Here is a 12,171-nt window from a genome sequence, read left to right as displayed (position 1 = left end):
ATATTTTCTGAACAGGTTAACAATAAAGATGGATTAGAAAAATGTAAACAAGGAACAAGAAGAGATGTATGCTTACATTTAATCAAAATACTCATGCAGCAAAATCAGTAATAAATAAATATTGGTCAGTTATTAGTGATAATCCTGAGTTGAGAAATGTTATAGGAGGTAAACCAATGATCTGAAGTAGGTACTTCATTTGTCAGCAACCTTTGAGGATCGAGCCGGCAACTTGTTTCACAGCTATCAGATCCGAGCTCCTAGCTCCTCCCCTTACCCATAATCCCCTGCCAACCCTGACTAACCTCAGATCTAGTTTGCTGCACTTAGTGAAAGCAGCTAAATTCAGAGCTCCTAGTATATGCAGATAAGTTTTCAACTTATTGTACTTATTGTTGTAATTTTTTAGTAAAAGGTTGAGTGTGTTAGGTTCCCTTTTATTTTAGCCTTAGAATCTTGTATTTTTTGTTAGTGTAAATTCCTCCCCTCCAGTCACTGGTGCGTAGTGTTTGTGTGGGTCGTTGTGTGTTTGGGGCCTTGTGTGAGTGAGTTTGCTTTTTTTTGTAGTATAAAGTCAGAGGCCCCAAAACCGATTTTCTCTAAATGCACCGAGTGTGGCCATAAGCTTTCACCGGCGGATGGCCACACTCTGTGTGTTCAGTGCCTTGGGGTTGAACACCTGTCCTCAGGGTGTGCTATCTGCGTGGGGTTCAACCCCAGGGCACTGAAAGAGTGGAGGTCGAAGCTGATTCTGGTGGGACTTTTGCCCTCGGATTTGGCTTCAGCCTCCGGTGCTCCCGTGGCCTCACTCCAGTCCTCAGTGGCGGCCACTCCTGCCTCTCTCCCCCCGGCTGGGACTCAAACTCCTGCTACGACGCCAGAGGAGAGGGAGGCAAGGAGGGAGAAAAAGAGGGAGAAGCACCACAAGCGGCGGGCCGAGGCCTCTGCTTCGGCCCCCCCCCGGCTAAGCGGGCTTCTCCCTCCATGGCTTCCAAGTCTCCTCCTCCTCGGCTCCGGTCCCCACGCTTCTCACCGGGACCCGAGGAGGAGGAGACCCGATCTCCATCGAGGTCATCGATGCGGCACTCCCGGCCCGCCTCTGTGGCCTCGTCGAGATCCACTTATAGCCTGTCAGATGCAGACTTGGACCGGATGATGCGAAGGTTCACCCAGGCCCAACTGCAGATGGGAGTGCTCCTACCACCCCCCTTCAGGGGGGAGCTCAATGCCTTTTTTTGCCCCAATAGCTCCTTCTCCGACCCGCTTCCCGGGTTCGGAGCGCCCGGAGCCGGGCAGCATTGGAGCCGGGGGTGGGTCGGCGCCGACAGCGCTTGGTACTTCGGCTCCGACCTTTCCCTTGAGTTTGTCGGGTCCTTCCTTGTCGGATCCGAGCTCTTGGAGCCGTGGGCTGAGCTTCGGATCTGAGGGATTCAGTGTGCCTCTGGCTCCATCCATGTCGGAGCACACGGGTCCTTCGGATCCGATGGTCTTGGCTCCGGTTCCGATCCCCCCATCGGATCCGAGTGGGAGTCGGCTCTCTGATCCGAGAGAGAGCAACTCTCCCTCAGCCTTCGATGTGGTGGAGAGGGCTCTGTTGAGTGCATCTGGACCCCCGGCCCTTGCCTCGGCCCCATCCTGCACTCCCTTTTAGCTGGGTCTGGCTTCCATCGCCCGGCCACAGGGACTGCCTGCTTCGATGTCTCAGGTTGTTCCTTTGGAACAAGATGTTGCTGGTGAGACTTCCTCGGACAGCCCCCCCCCGAGGATGTTCCTCATAAGCGGAAGTGTAAGAGGAGGCACGTGGACTCCCCTGAGTCCTTAACAGAAGACACGGACTTGGATGAGGGGGAATTCTCCCCAAGGTCACCCCCCGAGGATGTCTCCTTCGGAGACATCATGGAAATGCTCAGGTTTGGGGGGGGTGGTCTGCCCCCAAGACTTCCTCCGAGGAGTCCGTTTTCCTGGAGGCGTTCGAAGCAGGCCCATCTACCTCTTATTACCACCAGGGTGTGGATGGAGCCGGACACTGTGGAGCCAGTTCCCAAACGCCCCGATAGGATTCTGAGCCCCCCTTCAGAGAGGTCCCACTGGAGCAAGGGTCCCCCCGTAGATGCCATGTTGGTGGCGGCAGCCACTAAGAGGGAGTGAGCTCAGGAGAGCCCCTCGGTCCATCCACCGAGCAGAGAGTCCCGCTCGATGGATCATCTAGGGAAGGAGGTCTTTAGTTCAGCGACCTTCTCAGTAAGGTCCGTGAACTACATGGCACACATTATTAGGATGCAGCGAGACCTTATCAAAGAGTACGCTGCTTCCCCCCCGGAGTCCATGTCGGCGGAGGACAAACAATTGTACTCCACTCGCATGGCCACTCTAAGATCTATATCGAATACCTCTATGCGGCTTTTGTCCCATGCCACAGAGGGAGCAGCTAGAGCCAACGGAGCAGGCCTAGTCATGAGACGCCAGGCCTGGCTCAGACATTGTGACTTTGCGGAACCCTTCAAGGCATCATTTGCGAATGCCCCTTTTGATGGTTCTGCCTTATTTGGCAAGACAGTTCGCGAGACTTTAGTCCAGAGCAAAAAGGACGGGAAGACATTGTCTGCCGTCAGAGTCTGCTTCTCTGCTCCCCAGAGGTCCTTCTCTAAGAACCAAAAGGGACAGAAGAAGATGTGGTTCTGGAAATCGCAACATTCCCAGCCTGCTCCGGACAACCAGTCCTTCTGTGGCAGAGGAGGACAGGGAGGACGCCACCCTAGAGGCAGAGGGGTCCGAAGAATTTTGGGTCCAGAGAAACCTTCTCTGATCGGCCCATGCAGCAACCCTGAGGGGTTGCCCCGACTGCTCCACTCTGGAGGCAGTCGGGGGGGGGGCGTTTCTCGAGGCACCTGGCAGCTTGGGAGTCCATCACATCAGATCGCTGGGTGCTTCGTATCATATCCAGAGGTTACCAAATTCCCCTGTATCATGTCCCCAAACTGAGAAACCTCCCCGATGTACCACCCAATCAGAGGGAGGTAGCAGCTGCAGAAATTCAGCAACTCCTAGAAAAAAGAGCCATCCATACCGTCCCCCCAGACCAGCCCAGTCCAGGTTCTTTCTGGTGCCAAAAAAGACGGGGGACTTAAGGCCAATTCTCGATCTCTCCCTTTTGAACCTGTCAGTAACCAAACAAAAATTCTGGATGGTCACTCTTCAATCCATCCTCCCCCTATTGCGGGAGAATGACTGGATGTACTCAATAGACCTCAAGAATGCGTACTACCACATTCTGATGGACAGACGATCCAGGAGGTTCCTCCACTTCCGGCTGGGAGCCAGTCACTACCAGTTCAGGGTCCTTCCCTTTGGCCTCAACACAGCCCCCAGGGTGTTTACCAAAGTATTAGCAGTGATAGCGGCCCACCTGAGACTCCAGGGAATGCAGGTTTTTCCATACCTGGACGACTGGCTCCTGACCGCCCCGACAAGGCATCTACTTTGCTCAGTCAGGGACTACTTCCTCCAGCTTGCTCCCCAGCTGGGCATCACCATCAATAGGGACAAATCTTCTCTTGCTCCGACTCAGGTGATAGAGTTTATAGGGGTCAAGTTGGATACAAGAAACCTTCTAGCATTCTTGACTGCGGAACGACTACAAAACCTGAGGCTTCATGTGCGGGCCATCCTCCAATTAGAAGCCCCATCGGCGGAGTTGGTCCTGAGGGCTCTAGGCTCCATGGCGGCGGCAATCACTCTTTTGCCATTGGCTCATCTAAATATGAGGGTCCTGCAATGGACCCTTCAAGTACAGTGGTCCTTTCTACATTACCCCCTAAGCCATCCTATTCCCCTCAGCAGGGATTGCAGGAGGGCTCTCTTATGGTGGCTCCAATCTCCGGACCTCCATACGGGACGTCCCTTCTCCACGCCCCCTCCCCTCACCACGGTGACCACAGATGCCTCTTGCCTTGGGTGGGGGGGGGGGCATTGCTCAGGAAGGACGGTCCAAGGCACGTGGAACGACACAGAGACCTCTTTGCATGTCAATGTCCTGGAGATGAGGGCGGTGCTATTAGCATTGCAAGCACTTCAGAACCTTCTTCCTGTAGGAACTATTGCGATTCAGACAGACAACTTGTCAGTTGTCTGGTACATCAACAAATGGGGGAACCGGGTCCTATCCTCTCTGTCGAGAGGTCATGAGAGTGTGGGAATGGGCGACCTCCACCAACCGCTTTCTTATTGCGACGCACATTCCGGGACGGACCAACATTCTGGCGGACAGGCTTAGCCGCACCATCCTTTCCCCTTACGAGTGGTCTCTCAATCCCCAGGTAGCGAAGCAGATTTTTGCCGAATGGGGGCAACCCTGTTGCGATCTCTTTGCTTCTCCCTCAAATACGAAATGCAACAGTTACTTCGTTCTAATCCCCCCCTTCGGGGAATCCCCGAGAGACACTCTGGTGCATGCTTGGCCTCCCGGTCTACTTTATGCTTACCCACCTCTACCTCTGATGCTGAAACTCATACAGAAAGCCAGTCGGTTGGGGAGCAGAATGATCCTCATTGCCCCATTCTGGCCTCATCAAGCGTGGTTCCCTTACCTGTGGTCTCACCTGGTAAATCCTCCTTGGATTCTGGATCCCCTACCGGATCTAATATCTCATCCCCTGAATCTCCCGATCCCTAATCTGGACAACCTCAAGTTGACAGCTTGGCTGCTCCAGTTCCACTCCTAATCAGGACTCCCGGAATCTCTTCCCCAGTTAAAGCCATCCTTGTAGCAGCACATAAACCTTCCACTAGGAAGGTCTATCGCAGTAAGTGGAAGCGTTTCTCCATCTGGGCGGAGAATCATAACTTAGATCCCTTCACAGCGCCGTTACCGACTGTGTTGGATTTCCTTACAGGTCTGTTTCATCAGGGGGCTAGCTGCTCTACGGTCAAGGTTCAACTGGCAGCTATCTCTCATTACCATGTGGGACATGAGTCAGGTCCCTTGATTACGGCTAAATTGTGTAAAACCTTTCTAAAGGGTACCTTCCTGCTCAGACCTCCTGTCAAGGAAGTTATACCCCCTTGGGATTTATCACTAGTCCTACAGGCATTGACAGCTCCCCCTTTTGAACCTGCTGCTTTGGTTGATCTTAAGTACCTATCCTGGAAAACGGCATTCCTTGTCGCTATTACTTCAGCGAAAAGAGTTTCTGAGCTTCAGGCCCTTTGTGTAAAACCCCCGTACTTGGCTTTTCACCAGGATAGAGTATACCTCAGGACCAACCCCTCGTTTCTTCCCAAGGTGGCTTCAGAGGCCAATATCAATCAATCCATTAACCTGCCAGACTTCTTTCCTAAGTATCAGAACAAAGGAGAATACAAACTGCATTCGTTAGATGTGCATAGACAACTGCGCTTTTACATTCACAGGACTGCTGGTCATAGACAATCTGACCAGCTGTTCATCTTTTTTGCCAAATTTAACTTAGGTAAACCTGTCTCTAAGGTCACTTTATCACGATGGATCTCACAGTGTATTCTATCGGCCTATGAAAGTTCTGGGAGGCCCGCACCTCAGGGAGTTCGTGCACACTCTACTCGATCTATATCTACCTCCGCTGCCTTTAGGTCTAGAGTGTCTTTAGATGATATTTGCTCCACAGCCACTTGGGCCTCATCTCATACTTTTATTATCCATTATAAGCTGGACGTTATCTCCAGAGGGAGAGCATCTTTTGGCTCCGCAGTGCTCTGGAATATCCTTCCATGATGGCCGCCCAAGATCCAGGTAGCTGGGGACTCTGTCCCAAAGGTTGCTGACAAATGAAGTACCTACTTCAGATTAAGAAGTTATGTACTCACCATAACGTTCCATCTGAGTAGGAAACTTCATTTGTCTCAACCATCCCCCCCTCCTTCCCCTTGACCTTCAGAAGTTTTAGTCCCTGGATGTCCTTCTTCTAGTCCCCTGCGGGACGTATTTAACCTTTTTTGCTGCTTGTATGAGGGCAAACTTGATCTGAGGTCAGTCAGGGTTGGCAGGGGATTATGGGTAAGGGGAGGAGCTAGGAGTTCGGATCTGATAGCTGTGAAACAAGTTGCCGGCTCAGATCTGAGATCGGATCCGATACCCAAAGGTTGCAGACAAATGAAGTTTCCTACTCAGATGGAACGTTATGGTGAGTACATAACTTCTTATTTGGTTATAAAAAAATATGTAATACTTACAAAAATACTAAAGAATTGCTTGTGTTATAAAGAGCAACCAAAAAATCACACTTTGTTTACCACAAATAAATTAGGTGCTTTTAAGTGCAATAAATCTGCATTATACAGACATTTACATTGACAGGTCTTTTATGCATCCTGCAACTGGTGGAGAGTTTAGACTATATGTATATGGGAATTGTGATACCCGTAATCTTGAATGTGTGGTGAACTGCAGAACATATACTGCTTATTATGTTGTTATAACTAACAGGAAGTTAAAGGAAAGAATCGGTAATCATTTATCTGATGTGAATAGAAAATTTAAAATTAATGCACTTTATAGACATATTGTGGAGAGTGATGAATCTCCTACATTCACTTTTATGAATTTTTCTGAACCTCTGCATGGAGAGGATCTAATACATTTAACATACGTTGAGGAATTTAAGTGGATTTTAAGGCTAAGAGCTCATATCTTGCCAGGTTTGAATGGTGCCATCTCTTTAAAACCATTATTAAAGGATTTACAAGGGAAGGTTTAATTATTCAATTGATTGTAGTGGTGTCATGAAACTGTGATTTTGTACTATATAAGTTTTTTAACTGCTGTTTGCATGTCTGATGAAGCTCAAAACTTTTAAAGTCTTATTCACAATTGCCTTGGTTCCTGTGATTTTTATTTGTTAATATATTTTATTGCATTTGATTATTGGTAGATTTATTACCAGACCACATTCCTCTTTCTTGAATATGTTGAAATAAGTGTAAGCTTTCCTACTTAAAGAAAAACTCCACCACATCCTACAATTTAACTCCATCATCAGGTTTCTTTTCTTCCTACAATATGGTTCTAGTATTGTGTAGGTACCAGAAACCTACTTCTTCTTCTTAAAACATTTATTTCCTTGCCTTGGGCTCAAAGGTAGGGAAACCCCACCTTCTTTTTTTAAGCTTAACTTCTCAAATACTTTGCAGAGAAATTTGTTTCCACCTGCATGTCTTACTTATAACTTATTCATTATAAAAATAATAATAATAATGATAATAATAATAATAATAATAATAATATGCTTTCTATAAGCTTTCATTGATCTGCATATTTCTTGTCTTTGACTTTAAGAACTTGTTGAAAGAATTCATGAGGATGTCATCTAGTTAATTATTTAATTGAATATCTGCTATATAAAATGTTCAACACTTTTTACTTCTGTTTGTTAAAGGTCTGAGGAAGCCTTCTGGCGAAAGCACTTACCTTTTTTATATGCCTAAATAAATATATCTAGTTTTATCTATGATGGATTATTTCTTGGATGTTCTAACAGTATAGACTTCTGCCTTCCTATTGGGACTATATTGATGCTGAAGACTGCTTTATATGCTGGGTTGCTCCTAAGTGCCATCATTTACTTTTTTATTTTTCTAATTGCAATTGGTTTTGGAGCATTTATCCCTGTGTGGCTTGCGCTTTATTTCTATTGCTAAATTTTGCTTAATGTTTCACTTATTCACCGTCACACATTGGCTGCGGTCTGCACATGCAGTCTTTGCCATTGTCTTTATGTCAGTATTTTTTTTTCTTTGTTTTGCTTAGTGCATTTATTATTTGTTATTATCTTTGTCAACAAAGGCAGAGTTCTGACTGAAAAGGGTCCTGGCTACCAAAGTATAAATAAATATGAAATAGAAAAAAAAAAGAGGGGTGAACATGACAGAAATAATGAAGGAACTAGTAAAGCACATTCTAATTCTGCATCTTTCATGAGAAAGAAAAAACTTTCCACTGAAGACATTGGGAAGTAGTAGACAGACTTAGTTTGGAATCCTACTACTCGTCATTTGTAAATGTACAGCAAAGATCATTTACTGCAGTGAGAGTTTTCACACCTCAGCATGAGAGTGTGGGGGAAGGTCTGTCAGTTCTTTTAGAACTACAAAATAATCCATTTACAAAATCCTGCTATTTACCTATTTTCTTTTGCTGGGAGTAGCTAACAGCTATTTATAACATAGAACAAGCTCTGACAGACACATAAATGAGGTTCAGTAAGTGAAACATAGAAGTAGGTCTGTTCAAAAGGTGTGTTTAGATGATCGTGCTTCACAGTCCTGCTGTTCTATCTTAATGGCATGAGAAAACAACACCACTTCCTTATATCTAGTGTAACTCATATAAAAAGGACTTGAAAGGTATTATGAGAAGAAGTAATGAAAGCAAGAAAACAAGATCACATTACCAAGGCAGGACCCATCTCCACCATTTTTAGGGAAACACATTAAAACTATAAAAGTACTTGGAATGATTTGAGGCATTAAAACAAAACAATAAAGGTACTTGGAGTGATCAGAGGCATTAAAATATCTCAGAAAACAAAGATGCAATGAAAAAAACATGTATTTTGAGTTTTAAGGTGGAGTTTTCCTTTAACAATGATACTAAAATTGAGATAAGATTATGGATAGAAGGTTGAAGTAGATGCTTTTCAACTTTATAGCAAACGTGTTTCATAATTTTAAGTAAATATACTGCAATATGCAAGCATTTTTTTAACATGGTATGAGAATCCAACTGAGTGCAAAGATTTGCATCAATTTGGGTAAAGGGAGCCAGGTTATGATTTGACAGGACTGAATGATGGAATCTATTCATAGTGTTGGAATGTTATATGCTGAAGCAGTAGTTATTACAAAAGTAAAAATAATGTACTTATAAGACAGGTGAAGTTGAACTTGGCTAGGAAGTCTTTTAAAGAGGACAGGATCACCTTTCAATTTACACATTTCGTTCTTTGTTTTTCCTCAGTCTCATGATGCATGAAAATAGCAGAAAAATAGAAAGAATGAAATGTATGAAATCTGCCTAACCAAGACAGTGGGAGCTGTAAGGTCTTCATATATGTGCAGAGTGCATGCTCTCTAGAAGATAGCCATGCCCCACTGTACCTCCATACAGAAATGGAATTAGGAATTTGGAAAGTATATTGTGTCATAAAATAAACACCTAGAAATATGTAAAATTGTTGGGGGGGGGGCCGAAGTTTTAGTCTTTGCAAGTGATAGTTGAAACTAGTAAAGCAATACTTATTTACAAAGTTAAATAGCTGAAATACTGTACATATTACATTGGCTAAACTGTATACATTGACAGAGATAGTTGTCAAGGACCAGAAATAATATGATGTAGGATTAAACAAAATTAATACAAACTTTTTAATGTGTGTCATTCACATATTTCCATACAGCATTTGGGGATACTAGGAGAGTAAAGAAGATAAGCAAACATCACAAGAACATCATTAGAAGAGACAGTACAGAAGGTATTCAGGTAATGCATTTGGAGGAATAATACCTCACATTTAATTTCTGGCTTACGGAGTGAGCAGTAATAGGAAGGGTAGACTAGGCTTGCAGGATCTATTTAAACATCAGTGCTGTTTGTAATGTAGATACATAAGGGTTAGAAGAAGAGGTTACCTGCTTGAGGATGTAGGAGACAAGCTGCGTATACTGTATATGAGCCCAGTATTGATAAAAGGCATATAGTTAATTTTTGAAGAATTCCTTTCCCTGGTGGTATTAATGGTGATGAAAAGAAAAAAGCACTGTTTTCACAGATGGGAAGTAAACCTCCTATTGGTGTATTTTGGTTTATGGTGTCCTTTCTCTGCAGAGTGTAGGACTTTTGTTAAAAAGAGTGGAGGCTGTTTATGTGTGTGGAAATGATTTAAGAAGTCAAAGGATCCTTAAAGAAGTGGGAGATGAACATTTAAAAATGTCAAAGATGGAGAGAATGGCAGATGAGTCATGTATATCAGGGTGAAGTGGATAGAAGGGGCACTTCAGTTATTTTTCAGAATACAGAAGTTTGGAGATGGCATTTATAGCAGAACTAGATGTGGTGATTAATTGTTTGCATGTAAAATGGCAAATGCTATAATGTTGCCACTTGATATTCTCATTAGTAAGAGCAAAGTAATTTCTGAAGAAAGTTTGCACAGATTTATTATTAGAAGGGGAAGGCTTCTAAAACCTTGGTTCACTCTTCCCTACATTTGATTAATTCTGTACACCTGCTTATATTTGTTAAGTTCTGTACACCTGCCTTAGAAGTAAATAGCATAGAGCAGTATAAAGGTTTGCAGAATGATGTGAATTGCAGGCATGGGTTACTGTGATGGGTCTTGCACTTCAGGACTGGAATACACTGTATTGTATTAAATACAGCCTCTAGTGAGAACTCAAAGGTGTCTACCAGATTTCTCCAAAAGGTGTAGCTAATCTTGCTGACAGCTTTAACTCACAACAGCATTCATCTATTTTACCATTTCATTTATCTTACCCCATCGTAAAAACAACACCTCACTCAAACTCCAAACCACATTTTCTCCTAATTATTGCAAGATTCTGGTACTCATTCTTTGAAGATATTGTCCAAATGGACTCTTTAATCTACAATTTACAGCCTCCCCCCGTCATGCTTGTGTTATTTTTATATTTAAACTGTAAACTTCTCTCTAATTTAATATTCCAGATTACAGCATTCTGTTCCTTCCTTTCTGCAAATGCTAACATTCACACCTGTAGTTTGTCATAATGATATGTTTCCATTCCATTCCCTGTCTTGGTTGCCCTTCTTCACACCCTGACAGCTCTGATTTCCTTAGAACGTGGAATGCATTTTTGATCAAAGTATATGCTGAGCTGCAACTTTCCCTGCTTTTTATCAGTGTTTGAGCTTTGCTGTTATATTTCATAAAAATGCTTCTTAATTCTTTAGAAGCTACTCAGTGACAATATCCAGCTAGTTTATGCACTTGTGCCTATAGTGTATGTTGTAAAATTTAGCTTAATAGTCTTTTCCGAGTCTTCTAGTCCATTTCCTACTACAGTTGTATTCCTTTCTTCAGTATAAGCCTCATTTACAACCAAACTGTCTTATTACGTGTCAGACTTTCTCTTTTCTAATAAATATAGTAATTCTCTCTTGTATATATTGCAAAAGAAGGTTTGGTATATTTCACACAATCTAATCATTTTACATGCATACATAATTTTACTACTGTAGATTTTCAGTGCAGTTCCTTTGTATTTCATATCACTAGTTGTAATACCAGGCTTTATTTTCTAAACCCCCCAGTGCAATTGAGCTGGAAAAGTCTGGTTAACAAGACAATCTAATGATAAATAAAATGTTAGAGAAATGTATTGAGAGGGCAGGGGTTGTCATGTGACAGTAATGGATGATTTTTTTAATGCCTTTACTAAATATCATTTAAGACAAAGGCAAATATACATTTATATAAAAGAAAACAAAGCATGTTAACATGTTCACAGTTATAAACATTATACATCACCCATATTCTTTTGTACGATTATCATTAATCCAACAATTACATACATTACTCAATTCCTGCCTTCCTTTAAACCTCACTCCTCCTCCAAAACATTATTCTGCATGTATTGTTCCCACAATTTCCATTTTTTCTATGTGGTTTGTTCCTATCCTTTCCTAAAAATCCCATTTCTAGTTCCTTTATGTATGCTACATTATTCATTACTTTAAATACAGTTGGTTTAGACTTTGATTTCCATTTTCTGTTAATTGCTTTTTTTTGGCAGTCACCAGAATTAAACTTCACAAAGCCTTACTATGTTTAGGTAATTCAGATCTTATATCCCAGCTCCATATGACACAACAGATTCCTTGTGGGATTCACACTCACCCTCCCTCGCATTACAAATCAAATCAAATCTAAAGGTCCTCTCACTCTATGCCCATACAACTCAAAGGGTGAAAAACCTGTGGATTCCTGGAGTACCTCTCTGTAAGCAAATAGCAGATGGGGCAAATATTTATCCCACTCTCTCTTAAACTGGTCTGCAGATGCCCTGTACTGTAGATTCTAACCTCTCCACAAGACCATCAGTCTGGGAATGGTAGGCAGTGGTCTTTAGGTGGTTCACCCCACAGTGCTTCCACAGAGA

Source organism: Protopterus annectens, chromosome 4.part0 (genome assembly GCF_019279795.1).
Source record: "Protopterus annectens isolate FY-2018-M chromosome 4.part0, PAN1.0, whole genome shotgun sequence".
NCBI lineage: Eukaryota > Metazoa > Chordata > Ceratodontiformes > Protopteridae > Protopterus > Protopterus annectens.
Note: the sequence above shows the minus strand (reverse complement) of the source record.